Raw genomic sequence first — 16,531 nt, 5'->3', positions numbered from 1 at the left:
TGTGGTCTATGAGTTTCACAGCTTTGCCTGGTAAAATCTCTTTGACAGTGAATGGGCCACTCCAGTTGGGCCTGAATTTCCCTCTTGGGTCATGAATTGGGACTCTTTGTTCTCAAAGAACAAGTTCACCCACCTCTATGTGGTAGGGCTTCACTTTCTTGTTAAAGGCCCTGGCCATTCTTAGTTGATATTTCTTCAGGTTATCCATGGCTTTCATGCGCCTTTCATCGAGGAAATTTATCTCATCATGTCTGGCTTTCACCCATTCTCCTTCAGGTAGCTGACTATCAAGGATCATCCTTAGGGATGGTAACAGGATTTCCAAGGGTAGAACCACCTCAAGCCCATATACCAAAAAGAAAGGGGTGGCCCCTGTCGAGGATTGTACAGAAGTCTGGTATGCCCACAGGCAAGGGGTAACTATTAGCCCAATTCTTGTACGTTTCTGCCATTTTCTACAGGATGACTTTGATGTTCTTGTTGGAAGCATCCACTGCCCATTGGTCTGCAGCCTGTAAGTGGTAGAGCAATGTCTTCTGATACCGAACTTTGTGTAGATTTTGTTGGTCTTGCCCCAGAAATGGGATCCCTAATCTGATATCAATTCTTAAGGTACTCCATATCGGGAAATGATATTTTGGATGAATTTTCCCACCTTAACAGACGTGAGGACCACATAGGACTGAGCTTCTACCCACTTGGTGAAATAATCAATGCTACCAAGATGAACTCGTGGCCATTGGATGCCTTGGGGTTGACCTTTCCAATAATATTAATGCCCCAAGTGGAGAATGACCAAGGTGAACTGAGTGAATGCAACTCTATTGGCTGGATATGTGTGATGTTAGCAAATATCTGACACTTGTGGCATTTCTTGACAAAGTCCATACAATCTGCTTCCATTGTGTTCTAGTAATACCCCAGCCTGAGGATTTTCTTAGATAACATCTTGGCATTCATATGGGGTCCACAAAGACCTTGATGAATTTCCTCCATAATGGTTGTAGCTTGTTCTTCATCCACACACAACAACTATATTCCATCATAGGATCGCTTGTATAATAGATCCTCTTGAAGAATAAACTGGGTGGCATATCTTCTCAAAAACTTCTTTTCTCTGTCAGTTGCTTTAACTGGGTACTTCATTTCTTTGATGAAATCCACTATGCAAGCAAACCAAGACTGACCATCTATAGTGAGAGAGTTCACCGAATTCTGATAAATGGGCCTGCTTCTTTGTTCTACCAAGAATGGTTAGACCCTAGCCATAGGGTTGCATTCTACCATGGAAGCCAAGGTTGCAAGGGCATCAACAAACCTGTTGTTCTTGATTAGAAGTATTTGAACGAGATCTTCTCAAAGTGTTCAATCACCTCTTTCAGATATTCTTAATACATCTTCAACTTTACATCTCTAGTCTTCCACTTTCCCTGTGTCTGGCAGATGACGATGGATGAATTACCGTAAACCTTGATCCTTTTCACACCAATAGTGAAAGCAGTTTCAAGCCCCAAAGCACAAGCTTTATATTCGACAATATTGTTGGTATAGGGGAAGTCGAGGTAGAATAATGAAGGAAAATAAAGGTCGTCAGGAGTGACAAGCAATATTTCCGCACCACATCCCTTTTGATTGGCTGCTCCATCAAAGAATAACTACCACTCATTGACTATGTCTTCTTTCTCTATCACTACGATTCCTTCATCAAGAAAGGCATCATTCAAGGATCTTCCATCTTCTGTGGGGTGGGTAGCCAAATGATCAGCTATGGCCTGCCCCTTGATAGATTTCTGGGTAACATAGGTGATGTCAAACTCTGATAGTAAGAGCAACCAACGGGCCATCCTTCCTTTTATGGCTGGTTTCTTAAAGAGGTATTTGACGGGATCTATCCTTGAGATCATGTGCACAAGATAGGAAACCATGTAATGTCGCAACCTTTTCGTTGCCCAAATCAACGTAGCACAAGTTCTTTCCAAAGATATGTACCATGTCTCATATTCCAAGAAATTCTTGCTGAGGTAATATATGGCATGCTTTGCCCCTTCTTTCATCTCTTTATACTAGCAATAAGCCCATGGAATATTCTCCCCTGGATAAGTACAAGAGAAGAGGTTCTCCTTCAACCAGCGGTGTCAATACTGGTGGGTTCATGAGGTATCCCTTGATTTTGCCTTGATTTTTTCAAAAGCTTGTTAGCATTGGTCATTCCATTCTGTGGTCTAATCCTTCTTCATTAGCTTGAAAATTGGTTTACAAATTGTAGTCAACTAAGCTATGCATCTTCTAATATACTGGATGTGACCCAGAAATCCTCGTATTTGCTTCTCCGTCTGAGGTGTGGGCATTTCTTGAATTGCCTTGATCTTGATAGGGTCAACTTCAATACCTCTTTCACTCACCAAGAATCCTAACAACTTCCCTGTTGTTGCCCCAAATACACACTTCTAAGGGTTCAACTTCAGCTAATACTTCTTGATTCTTTCAAAGAAACGCCTTAGCGAGGGAATATACCCCTGCTGATCTTTCGACTTTACTATCATGTCGTCCACGTAGACTTCCACATCTTTGTTCATCATGTCATGTAATATGGCCGTAGCTGCTCTCTGGTAAGTTGCCTTAGCATTCTTCAGTCCAAAAGGCATCACCTTATAACAATAGGTTCCCCATAGAGTGGTGAAGGCCATCTTCTCACAATCCTCTAGGTGCATGCTTATTTGGTTGTATCTCGAGAATCCATCCATAAATGATAACAAAGCATGCCTAACTGTATTATCCATTAATACATCAATGTGAGGTAATGGGAAGTCATCTTTGGGGCTTACCTTGTTAAGATCTCGGAAGTCCACGCACATTCATACCTTTTCATCTTTCTTCGGTACTAGTACAATGTTGGCCAACCATTGGGGGTACTTCACCACTTGTAGAAACCCCGCATTCCATTGCTTCACAACTTCTTCTCTAATCTTCTCACTGTAGAAACGTAACCTTTAAATGATGTAGAACATAATGGAAAAATAGAACAAACAATGCACACAGATTTACGAGGTTCAGCAAGGTTGCCTACATCCCTGGTGAGATAAGATACTGCTTCACTATCAATGGAGAATAGGGTTAAAGCGCTTGTCCCTCACACCTCTCAGTATTGCTTGCATTACAGAGAAAGAAACCCTTACTACAAATATATAGCGGGACTGCCATCCTGCCTATTGAGGCACTACATCAGTACTCCCTAGGTTAAACTATGATGGCATACAAGACATCATACTCCAACACTCACTCCATTTTGGCCGCATTCTTTGGAGCTTCTACTTTACTGGCTTTGCCCCAGGATAAGTCAGCAATTGATGCTTCACAATGTTGGGGTCGATACCAAGCATATCCTCATAAGACCAAGCAAAAACTTTGGTGAAATCCTTCAGAAGACTAATCATCTATTCTGCTTCTTTGTCATCAAGGGTAGTGTCAATTTTTACCTCTCAAAGGCATTGGTCGGTTCCTAGATTAATAACCTGAGTATCCTCACAGATGGATTGGGCTTTATTTGGTTTGCATTGTTTTATTGATTCTTAATATTTCTTATGATCATCATTAGAAAAAGGAAGCAAGTCATACTTGGAATCAGAAATATCATTCATGAAAGGAGTAACAGACTCGACATACAAGGACTCTAGACTTTTCTTGAGAGGGGAGGTCGACATGAAATCATAAACAACAAACTCGACTACAGACTTGATAACTGGATTGATGCTTTTGTTAGGGGTATTCAGGCTAGTTGACTAAATAACATGACCAAACTTAAAGGTTTCTCCAATGCTTGTCCAGTTCAGGAGTGGTTCAGTGGCCTGATGGATGAAGAGGTGTGGCAAAGGTCTTCTTCTCCTTCTAAGAAAGTTGCTGCTATTTCTTCGGTGGCACAATGGTTCTTTTGGATAGGTGCCTACTTCTTCACGAATACCAGCTGGTCAATCTCATGCTCTTGAAAGCCGAACTTTTTGAGGGGTGAAGATTGGTGGAGACTGCTCAACCCTTTTTCTATAAAGTCCATCTTTTCTAGCCTATTGAGGGATGCCATCCCGGTGCCTCGGTCACATCTTTGACCACCTTCACGACTCTTCCCATTTCAGTTGGTTCAGGCATAGTACATACAAACCATCATTCTCTGTGCTCTTCTTTGCTTCGCATACGTACTTCTTCCTCTGAAAGGACGAGGCTTGAGTCCATGTAGCTCTTAGGCTCTTGGTTCTTGTAGGAGGGAGCAAATGTAGCGTTTCAGATGGAAGCGATAGACTCCAGGTGAGCCTTATCTTCTTTTCCCATTCTCTTTTTAGGAGGAGTTGAGGACCTGGTGCCTCCTTTGATTGGATCAATGTTGTTGGGTCACCAGAGGAAGACCCAATCTTAATTAGTGCAATTTCTGTTTTCCCAGTAATGCAACTGTCTTGGTCACTTTTATTGACTAGCACTTTCTGTTGTTCCACTTCATGAGTCACCCAATCAAACTCGTCTTGGAAAAACACTTCACATCCTGGTTGCATCTTTCCAGCGATTTCATCAAACCATGGCTGCATATTTCCACTAAAGGGGAAATCCTCTCCTTCTTTTATAAAATATCCATTGAGAGTAGGGTAGTAAGAGACGGAGATCTTCCTAGTCATCCTCAGCACTTTCTACCCCTTGGTGGTCGGAGGAGTGTATCCGAGACCATTCTTTCCTTTGTTCACTGCCAAACTAGGCTGCTTTGGAACTCCTTGATGATATTTCCCTAGCCCCATACCAAGAAAATATTGCATATTCTTCACCATTTGATTCACCGGTGGACTCTAGATGGCTTCATAGTTAGCTGGGATTTTCTCCTTTGGTGCTTCTTTGGCAATGGTTGCACAAGTTGTGTCCAATTCAAAACCACTTAGTTGGACTTCTTGGTCTTGCTCTTCCTCATTTTCAATATTGGCCAAGGTATTAACCCCTTCGGGATCTCCGGTTATGTGATCACCTTCCCTTCATGAATAAACTTTATTTTTTTATGGAGACTAAAGGACACTGCCTTCACAGGATGCAACCAAGGCCTTCCCAAGAGCATGTTAAATTCCAGTATATCAATGACTTGGAAATCAATATCAAACTTCACCAAGCCAATTTTTACAGCAAGGGTAATGATGCCAAAGATCTTCCTCTTGGTATTGTCATATGCCCGTATGGTTTGGGTGGTCAGCCTCATTTCTTCCAAGTTAATGCCAATACTCTTTGCCAATCTCAAGGCCAGCACATTCAAAGCAGATCCATTGTCAACGAGAACCTGGGGAACCACTTTGTCAAGACATTCTACTGTGATGTGGAGACCTCGATTGTGGTAGACCCCTTTGGGAAGCTTTGAATCTGAGAACATCAAGGATTGCACCGCATATGTTGCCCCTACTATATGTGTGAGATGTGCTAGATTTATCTCAATCAGCACTTGTACATTGGTGAGAGAATTCAAAACTGCTTCACGGTGTGTTGGGGATGCCATCAATAATCCCCAAATTAATATATTAGCCTAGGACTTCTTGAGTTCAGCCAAGACTTGGTTCTCTGGTTCTTTCTTCAAGCTACTGGTTTCGGCCTCATGGGACACTGACTATTCCACTACTAGAGCCTTGCCCTTGTAATCTCTCCCGCTTCAGGTCTCCATCACACTGACTGACTTCTTCATAATAATTTCTATGGGATAACGATCTTCATCATCACTATTTTTTATGGTGATTATCCCTACCATGGGATCATCCTCTTCTTTTGATTCCCCCTCCCTGCTTGGTGTGCTTGGTGTGGGAAGTCGAGGTCCTCCATAAATGTCGAGGGTCCTGGCTCACAACTTCTTGACTGCATTAGACAATTGTTAGAATGTGACGTCTACTGCTTTTGTGAATGTGTCATCTGGCCCTATTTCCTCCAAATCATTCAGTTGCTCACTATAGTAACGATCACTGATAGTTACTTCACCCAACATGTTGTCAATTTCTTCCACCCTTTCTTGCATTCTCAATGTGTTAGAGTACACTTCACACAGCTTTTCTTCCAACTCAAATGTGGAGTAGTGTTTGTCCATATAAACTTGTGTCAGCTCTCCGAATTCCTCATAATTTTCTAAATCTAATCCAGAATCGTCTCCCTCCATGCATAGGGAAGGGTAAATGCCACCTGTTGGATCAACTATTAGGTCATCACCACCAATAGCATAAACTGAGAAACATGTCGGATGTTCTGGTGAGTAAGATTCTGACTCATCATCATTGTCATTGTCCCAAGGCCCTTGGTAGTCATCCCAATCTGGATACTCATCATCCTCTTGAGAATCAGAGTCATCTCCATCATTCTTATCCTCTTCCTCATCCTCTTTATCGTCATCATCATCCTCTTCTTCACTAGTTTCCCCCTCACTTGGTTCTTCATTAGATTCTTCTGGACCATCAAATTCTCTGACATCCAAACGCTTGTAGTATTCAGAGCTTATGGACCGAAAGATTTCTATAGGGTTGGTCTTGACATCACTGGCTCACAATTGAACCAGTCTTGACTCATCATCCTCTTTGTCACTCCCTATGTGGATTAGGGAGACATGCTTTTTTATTTGTTCTCCTACTGACAATGCTATTACAGCCCTGAGGAGATCATCTATGACTTCTTCAATTACTTCTAGATTGTCCTCTGAAGATAGAGCGGGTTGAATTAGAGAAGTGGTATCACCCTCCTGGTCTTCTCTTAAAGCATTCACTGATCCTGTTAATGAGGTCATCTTTAGGGAATCTGGTAGTGCAAGCATATCCTTCCAATGGTACCCATCTGTCCATCCTTCTTTTGGGTTATATACTGAACCTTAAGAATGGGATTGGTATGAGGGTGATGAGGAATAAGAAGCGGGATGGTATGAAGATGATGTAATGTGAGACATGGGATATGAGGATTGGAGGTGATAGGATGAGGAAATTCCTTCTCCTTGAAGGTGAGGGGAAGGTTAATGATATAGCGGAGGCTGATAAAATGGTGAAGGTGGAAGGTATGGTGGAGGTTGGTAATATGGTACGGTGGATTCTTCTATTGATGAGGTAGGATGAACAATGGGAGTTCGATCTTCTCATTCTTCTTCTGATGATTCTCTTCTTTTGAGAGTCTTTATGACCCCAACCCTTTGACTAATGAGTTTCCTGTAGGCACAGGCATTCATATGGTTCTTCCCAGCTCTAGGTACAATGAGTTGAGTAGAATCACTCTCTGTGGCTTTTTCATCTAGATTGTTCAAATGATCAAGAAGTGGATTAGTGTTGACATTGGGAGGTTGCTTGACCTTAACCTCAATGGTTCCGTTGTCTACTAAGTCTTGGATCGCATGTAGGAAACCTATGCATCTTTCAGTGGTGTGCCCTTTCTGAGTATGGTAAGCACAATATTCATGATCCCTATACCAAGCTGGAAGAGGGTTGCTGATCACTCTTGCAGCCACTGTCCCTAGTAATCCTTATTTCTTTAATTTCTCATACACTGCTGTCACAGGCATTCCCAAATTAAAAAACTACCTTCTTGGATGAGGGACCTTCTGAGAGGGTGCATATGCTTGTATTATCAATGGTTGTGAAGAAGTGGTTGGTGGGCCTGATTATTGAACTCCACTCACCATATTAGTTTTTGGACTCTTTCCACATCCGACTCTGGTGTTCTTCCCTACATCTTAGGAGGATCCTTGACACTGGGCTTCCCTTAGGATTCTATTCTCCACCCGTGTGCCGGTGGCTATTATGGCATCAAAAGTTTATAGAAGTTGATAGTAAAGAACATCATAATAGGGCTTTGACAAGTTCTCTATTAGCATCTCCACCTGCTCTGCTTCTGAAGGCCGATCTGCCATCTTGGCAGCCTTATCCCTAAACCTCATCAAGAAGGTAGTGAATCCTTCTCTAGGTTGTTGCCTTAAAGTCTCAAGCTCTCGTCGTTTCACATCCACTTCGGTGTTAGATGAGTACTGTTTGATGAAGGCTTTCACTACTGTTGCCCAATTTTGAGTTTGGGATGACTCCAACTGTGTGAGCCACCTTAGTGCTGGTCCCGATAGGGTTAGCATGAAGGCTTGCTCCATCTGGTTATTTGCAAGTTGCCATGACTTGGCGATGCTAAGAAAAACTTTGAGGTGAGCCTTGGGGTCTCCTGACCCATCAAACCTATCTGTCTGCCATTTGAATTTTTTGGGAATTCATACCCTAGAGAAGAAACTCATTTCCTCTGAATTCAGTATTTGGCCTTCTGAGCTTTTTCCCACTCGAATCATGTTCTCCAGCTTCTCTAATTACTCTCTAAGTTTACTTTCTTTCTCTGTCTCTGGAGGCTCAATGTAGATGTGTGCTACAAATTCCTCTTCCTCATCCTCAATCATTACCCTAGGAGGAGGAACCCTAGAGTAGGTTCTCTGTTGACTATTTGGACGGGTAGGTGAGGTTCCTCTCTGGACGGTTGGCCTAACTTGGTCCGATTCTCATGAGTCAACTCATGAAGAGTTCCCATTATAACTTGTAGCTCCACTCTGATCCACATCTCCCATAGCCGGTGCTAACTCACTCCTGGGATCAGTTCTGGGAGGATTCTGAAGTGCATGCAATATGTGAGCTATCCCTCTCTTGACTTCAGCCATTTCTATTTGTAAGGTCTCCACTGGAAGGATGATTCAGAGTCATGTGGATCCATGCTAACTAGGCTATAATCACTCGGTAGTAGACAATCTCAGAGAGATGACGGAGGTGATACTGGACTTAGGCGAGTCAGCCGATTACCCTGACATGTCCAAAGGGACCGCAGAGAATATTTGAGGTGTGGAATTTTTTCTGAACCAAAAGTGGCTTATTTTATGATTCTTGAATTCCCAACCCCTTGTTCACACATTTACTAAATTAACGACAAATGATTCATCCAAAGTTAATCCATTTAATGATAGCGGGTGGATAGGGTTTGATGGCCCTAGTCCACCCAATGTCATAAGTGGGGGATTCATACAAATGGCTTGTCGAGAATATTCCTATAAGACATTCCATGTAATAAATTCATGTTTTTCTTGCTCTTTTTACCACTAGGTGTCCTTCCTCTTGATTTTCTCGGGACTTCTGGGACTTGACGTGACTCTGACGGGATTGCCCTTGAGTCACGTATCTGGACTTTTTCCTTAAAGAGAAGGGACACCTTCTATCCGAAACCCACTTAGGAAAGTAATTCTTTATGATGGGAATATAATGTAGGAATGTTCCTTTTCAAGATCGCAAACAAGTTCTACAATTAGCTTGTGGCACTCCTAGCTTCTTCATCTATTTTCTACATGATGCGAGCATGCGGTGGATGCAATAGGACTGACAAGGCTTCCTTGACAGGATCTATATACGTAAGGTACATGATCCTTTTGATATACCCGTAGGTACGAGATCAAGGGGGTGACTTCCTTGCCCATTACTCGTGACTACACACGAGTTTAAGCAATTGGCCACAGGGTGGTGTAACTGTGAGTGATTGTGTACAAAAGTGTAATGTAGAGTAACCATCATTTGATCTCAGAATGTCATAAAGTGCATGGACCTCCCTGAGGATGTTGGCACAATTACAGACATCCTCACCGTTTAATGATGCATTCGATCTCAGAATGTCATAAAGTGCACGGACCTCCCCAGGGGTGCTGGCACAAATATAACATCCTTGCCGTTTGATGATACCTTTCATTCTTGTACAGGAAGTGGGTATCATTTGCTCTTAGAGTACTCTCCATGACATGCACTGACCTCCCTGAGGGTGCGTGCATGAAAGGGGGTCTCTTACCAAATGATTTCACTTCGAGCGGGATGCATGATGCGGTTAGCAAATACAATTACAAACATGTTTTCAAACAATTGTGGTGGAAAATGTTCTTGCATTTAAAGGTAGCATCTAGTATCAGAAGCTTGACATTTATCCCCAGCAAAGTCACCACTGTGAGGGTAGCGGCCAAAAATGGACTGACGTCTCTCTCTCCTTTTTGGAGGGGAAAAGGACTTGCATCCCGTCCTCTCTTCTCTCTCTCTTTCATGTGAGGGGAGGGGTTTATGTTGTGTGTGCTTTCCTTACAGGCCCCACACCATCATATCACCGCTCGAAGATACGTGGAGACCTATTTCGTAAGAGTGTAAAGTTCGTCATTCTAGACGGGGGTTTGATGATGGTCCAATATAGGGATCAGGATCATACAAAAGGGTTTGGAGTCACCACCTAGGATTATGCGCCTAGGACCCGGGGGTGGGCCCAATTCCAAAGCAAAGGGCCTGATAATTGGTCTGGTCTAGAGATTTAGGGTAAGTGTCAAGTTACAGAGTTGGGAAGATGTTAGGCACCCAATCTACCCGGTTCAACCGGTCTTTCTACTAGATGCATAAGAACATTTTCCATAATTATTACTATTCCACATGCATGGCTAAGTTATCACACATATATACATTGATTGAATTTAAACTACTATGTACACTAAAACAAGGTTTATATAAAGTTTACATGATGACAATTTGGTTGAGAAACTGTACCTAAACTTAACCCCTGTTTCATGTCAAAAGGGGTGGGCCCCTGATTGGTACCGGCTCAAACTGTCTTTCGTATTCTCCTGGTTCAGAGGAAGATGGTCTTGACCTTCAACTTCCTTTCTTAAGGGATGTTGACTGTGATGATATTCGGACAAGGCTAGGAATGGTTACTTTCAGATTTGGATTCGAATAGAACTTCAGCTAGGGAAGGTTGTTTCCGAATTTGGATTCAGAAAGAGCTTCGGCTAGGGAAGGCTATTTTTGGGCTTAAGATGAGGTGGCACTTCTGCAGAGCTTTCACTGGGGATAGGCTAGGGAAGGCTAAGATGAGGTGGCACTTCGACAAAGCTTCCACTGGGGATAGGCTAGGGAGGGATAGGATAGGGAGGGCTAGGCTGAGGTGGTACTCCGATAGAGCTTCTACTGGGGATAAGCTAGGGGAGGGCTAGTCTAAGGTGGCACTTCGACAGAGCTTCCGTTGGGAATGGCTATTTCTAGAAAAATTTCAAGGGCACTCAGACAGGGCTTCTGCTAGGAACTGCTATTTTTGGAAAGAAACGGATTGACCTAAAAATGGATTGAAGATCCCCAAAGCCCTGAAGAACACTTTGAAGATCCGAATAGAGTTTTGGAACTTGACAAAGATCTCTTCGTAGACCTGAAGAACCTCAAGGGAGAAGTATTTTTAATTCGGGTAAAACTCAAGAACACTCAAAGGAGGGGGTTGAACAAAACACTATTTTTGGAAAAAAAACTAGATTGGACTAAGAACTTGAATTGAAGATCTTCAAAGTCCCGAAGAACACTTCGAAGATCCAAACAAGATTTCGGATCTTGACGAAGATCGCTCCAAAGACCCAAAGAAAATCAAGAGGGGGAGCGGAAGAGAGAGGGCAGAGCTTCACTACTATGGAGTGAGGTGGGATTGTTTAGTATGTCCAAATCCAAAGGAGGGGGTATTTATAGGTTTTTCCGGCCAATGGGAAAGGGGGAACATCTTTATCCAATGGACGAAAGAGGGTTTTTTGCCTTAAGTGGGTGATGCAGGCTTCTATCCAATGGACAAAAGGGGTTTTTGGACTAAAATGGGTGAAGCAATCTTTTATACAATGGGTAAAAAAGGGGTTTTTTGGGAGAAAGAATCCTTAGTAAAAAAAGAGGTTTTTTTTATCTTAAGTGGGTGAAGAGGGGATCTCTTCACCTATCAAGTCAGGGGAATATCAATCCCAACCATTGACAACCGTGCGTGAGACTGGGCCGAAGTGCACGGGGCATAGTCAACATAGGCAGGCAAACAATATGTACAAGGTGTGCGGGCAATGTCATGAGTGTACGGCGCATGGCACACGGACAGTGGCATGGGTGTGTGGTGCACGGCACACGGGTAGTGGCATGTGGGTTTGTGGCACCATGGGCAGCAGATAGGCAGTGCAAAGGGGCATGGCATAGGCAGTAAATAGACAGGCTGGGTAGCAGCCAGTGCACGCATGTGTACAGGCTAACCTGCTAGCCAGCGCATGCATGTGTGCAGGCTGGCCTACTGGCCAGCACGTAGGTGTGTAGGGCGTGCAGGGCACGGGCACCTATGGGGGCGCAGGTCTACTAGGTGGGGGCACAGGCCTGTGTCCACAAGGGTGCAGGTTTACACTCATGAGGGCATAGGCTGTGCCAGCAGGGCGTGAGTCTGTGCTAGCTGGGGCATATGTTTGCTGGGCGGGGGTACGGGCCTGTGCCTACGGGGGCATGGGTCTATGCTCACTGGGGTACAGGTTTGCTGGGCTCGGGCACGGGCATGGGCATGGGTCTGTGTCTGTGGGGGAGTAGGCCTACTACGCGAGGCTGGCTAACATCATGGCAGGCTGGGTGCATGGTAGATTGGGCACATGGCAGGCTGGCACCATGTGCTACTGCCCATGTGTTGCTTTCATGGGTAGCAAGCACATGTGCAGGATGCCCTACTGGCTAGCACGTGTAGTGCACGCAGTTTATAGATTTTTCTGGTGACGATCATGGGAGATCCTTCTTGTCTGATTTTGACATGCCATATATCGTCGGAATCACATATTTGAGCACTATCCATCTGTATTGGTCATCTTGACCAGATTCCTTCATATACAAGAAGTCATAATCAAACCCTCTTCTCTCCCACGCGAGGGTTTTTAGGGTTTTAGGTCCAGGAGTGTTTCTAGGTTATTTGGGTAGGTAGGGGATGAATTTTAGGGTGTTTGGGGTAGTTAAGGGATTTTTCCAAGTTTCCAGCGGGACTATCCGCATGCGTGGCATACGTACGAGAAAATGTAATTTTCTGGGAATGATCACAAGAAATCTGTCAGTCCAATTTTGACATGCCATATATTGTCAGAATTATATTTTCAAGCACTATCCATCTATGTGGTCATCTTGACCAGATTCCTTCATATATAAAAATTCAAAAGTGGACCCTCTTCTCTCCCACGCGAGGGTTTCCAGGATTTCAGGTAGGGGAACATTTCCATCATCATCTCTATTGATCGGAAGCCGAAAGTCGCGTCCAAGATCTATATTTCATCATAGCCAGAGGAGGGTGACAAAATTGGGTGTCTACAAGAACTTGATGCGCCTGGGGAGGAGCTGCTTGTGTAGTAATATGTACTTTGTTAGTCATATGGGGGGAGCAGTCTAAACCTCACAAGCCTGAATCACAACATTTATCTGTGCATTCAACCCCGTCATGAAACCCATTTGTTGCTGTTGTAACCCTTGCAACATATTACCCATGACAGAGGTCACATCATGGGCAGTCATAATTAGTGGGGAAGGAGGGGCACCAGGCACTTACTACTAGGCACTATTTCCCAATCATGTTTAAGAGATGGTGACCAATTAGCAGTAAATCTAATAACACAGTGTTGCCTTTTGGGCGACTATCCTGTTTATGCTCAGGCTTTCCTCACGCCATCAAAATTTCTTGTTTTAAGAAGATATAGTCAATTCCATCCAAATTGCATCATTCAATAAAAAAATTACACATGTGTTACTCCTGTCTTGTTTCTTACTTTTCCCCAATATTCTTCTCTGTGAAACCCTAAGTGGGAATTCCATGTCCAACTTTCGATTTCCTTCGAAATCTTCCATTTTGTTTGCATGAATTCTCTTTGTTTACACTTATTGTGCATGTATATGTGTAGGTATGGGTTCCAAGAGAAGCACACTCAGACAAACTATCACTGGGCAAAAATAATAACCCCTAAAGCCTAAGTTTGACAGATATTGGTCTAGCTCAACACTAATGTCGGGAATTGGGAGGTATTCGGGAACAAGTTAGTAGAGCTTGGCAAGCCCGTTATTTGTTTCCAAATGCCCTCCTTCGGTATTGAGTGGAGGTTCCAGCCCTTGGGTTGGGGAAAGTTGTTGGACCCAAGGAGCAAATGTCACCTGAGATTGGTTCGTAACTTCTACGGTAACCTCGAAGGCAAGCATATTGGCGAGGATGACAACTGTCTCACGAGTAGGTTGAGGGAAATAAGCATTTCCTTCACTACAGCTGAATTTGGAGCTATCACCGGCATCTCCAGTGTAGGTGATGTGTATCGTACTCGCAAGACAAAATCAAGGGCATTTATGACTGAAAAGGACTTCGAGGAGATGAGTCTTACTTTGATTGGGGAAGTGTGGGGATGGGCCAAGTTTAAGACCCTTAGGACTACACTCAAGGTGTTATGTAGGATTCTCCAATTTAATGTAGTACCATCTGGTGGGCACTACAATGAGGTCTCTCTACTACAGGCATATGTCACTTTTTATGTACATACAGGGGTTCAGCTTATCCTCCCATATCTGATGATGAGGCATATGATGTACCAAGCCAACTGCCCAAAGGATGGTAATCTTTTCTATGGTTGGATCCTCACTAGTATTTTCATTCACTTTGGTGTCTGTGACATTGGGGAGCCTACAAATGGAAATAAGAAATATCCATTTGGTCAGCATACTCTTGTGAAAATGAAGATCAACTCCAATGTCGGTAGTTACATCGAAGAGGCTCCCCAGGTTATACCTATGGCGGTTGCAGGTGGTGAGGGAGATCATGATGAAGAAAATGAAGAAAGTGAAGACACTGAAGAAGATAAGTCTACTTTGAGTCAGGATCATAGGGAGACCACTCCTCCACCGCCTTACACTTCATTTCACTATGGTGGTGGGGCTTCTACTTCTATGGGACCCAATGGTGAAATTGAATGTAGCCGGGTGATTGAAGCCATGGACTGAGCTTTAAGGGTTTATCTACTAGAGGAGCTTTTCTAAATGGTGATTGAAGCTATGGTGATTGTTACCTGTTCACTTCTACCTTTTTGAAGACTTCTAAAATTTTATTCATGGAAGTAATCTTCTTTTTGTTTACCAAGCGATTAGAAAATGGGATAGGAGGAACATAAGGACTGTTAGGGATTTGCCCTATTTCAAAAGAATCATTTTTGGTTTCCTCAACCAAATCATCTTTAATTTCAAAAGAATCTTTAGGTTCATCAGACGAACCTAGAACAAGAGGCACACTTATGTCCTCAACTGAAGGAGAGTTAACAAGAGTAATAGATGGAGAAGATTTAGGAATGCCCTGTTGGTACTCTCTACCACTCCTAAGGGCATAAATAACATTACATTGGTTAGAGAGCCCTTGTTGGGTCTGACCTTGTACTATATTCAGTGTGCATTAGTTGGTGCTAGTGAACTAACAGGCTGATGATGCCTAGGGTTAGGCTCTGGTTGACTGGGTAAAGTCCCTTTCTCCCTCTCAAGCATAATTGAGATAACTTGGGTGAGTTCTCTTGTAAGATTTTGATGGCTTGTCATGAGAAGGGCCATATTTTTTTTCAAGTCACTTATTCTACTTGCCTCTCCAGTGTTGGTAAACCCAAGGGGTTGCTGATAAGATGATAAGAGATGGGCCCTAGGAAAACTAGCCTGAGGTCCTACATTTGACCTTAGGAAAAGTATTTTGGGGAAAATATTGTTGTGCAAAGGGAGGCCTTTGGGGTCCAGGTTGACCTTGATTATGAAAATTAGAAGGCCCTGCTTGGTTGCCCTGATTCCAAGAGAAATTTTGGTGATTTCTCCATCCTAGATTGTAGGTGTTACTATATGGATTATTCTAGTTTAAGATATTAACACTATTATTATAAGTACCCCTAGAGTTGTTGGGGCATTCTTCTATGACATGTCCAGGGGACTGGCACCAAGCACAAATCTTAACTAAATTGATTGATGATGGCTCTCTAGGAACAATAGCCTCAATCCTCTTGATTAGGCTATCCAAATGGGCTTCCTTGGCTACTATCCCATTCACAAAATATCCCTTCCCTCCTATGTTTCTTTCACTCTCTTGAGTTGATTCCCACTCACAGGTTTTGTCAGCTAAGTCAAGTAAGAATTTCCATGCCTTTCCTTCATCTGTAAAGAATGTGAATCCCTCAGGGCACATAGACTCTATCATTTGTTTAGTTGGGTAATCAATACCCTCATAAATTATTTGACATAAATGCTATGAGTCTAGGCCATGGTGAGGGTATTCTTGGAGTAGATCCTTGAATCTCTCCATAAGTTTGGAAAATGACTCAGTAGGCTTTTGCCTAAACTGAAGGATATCACTTCTAAGCTGATTGGTCTTGTGAGTTGAAAAAAACTTCTTAACGAAGACAACTATGAACTAATCCCATGAGGTTATGGAATTTGTGGGTAACCCATACAACCACTTCTTAGCTTGGTTTTTTAATGCAAAAGTGATAAGCTTAACAGCATCATCAGAAAGTTGTTGGATCTTAATTAGAACACGTACCTCTTCAAATTCCCTTAGAAATAGGTATACATCCTTAGAGGTCAACCCATGGAAGTGGGGCAACATAATGATGTATTGAGATTTGAGTTCAAAATTATTGCCCTGGGCTTGTGGTAGAACTATGTAGGAAGGTTGAGCTGTTCTAGTAGGGTAGAACCTATCT

At 43.1% G+C, this 16,531-nt stretch overlaps 1 non-coding gene across 1 annotated transcript; it reads left to right on the top strand.

The window, feature by feature from the left end:
* Positions 1-16,084: 16,084 nt before the first annotated feature.
* Positions 16,085-16,191, top strand: LOC122094585. The gene has a single exon (XR_006144900.1). It is a non-coding gene; the product is annotated as a small nucleolar RNA R71 (small nucleolar RNA).
* Positions 16,192-16,531: the final 340 nt, after the last annotated feature.

The sequence above is a fragment of the Macadamia integrifolia genome, chromosome 11 (genome assembly GCF_013358625.1).
Source record: "Macadamia integrifolia cultivar HAES 741 chromosome 11, SCU_Mint_v3, whole genome shotgun sequence".
Classification (NCBI taxonomy): domain Eukaryota; kingdom Viridiplantae; phylum Streptophyta; class Magnoliopsida; order Proteales; family Proteaceae; genus Macadamia; species Macadamia integrifolia.
The sequence above is the reverse complement of the archived record's forward strand: the minus strand, read 5'-3'. Positions and strand labels throughout refer to the sequence as shown.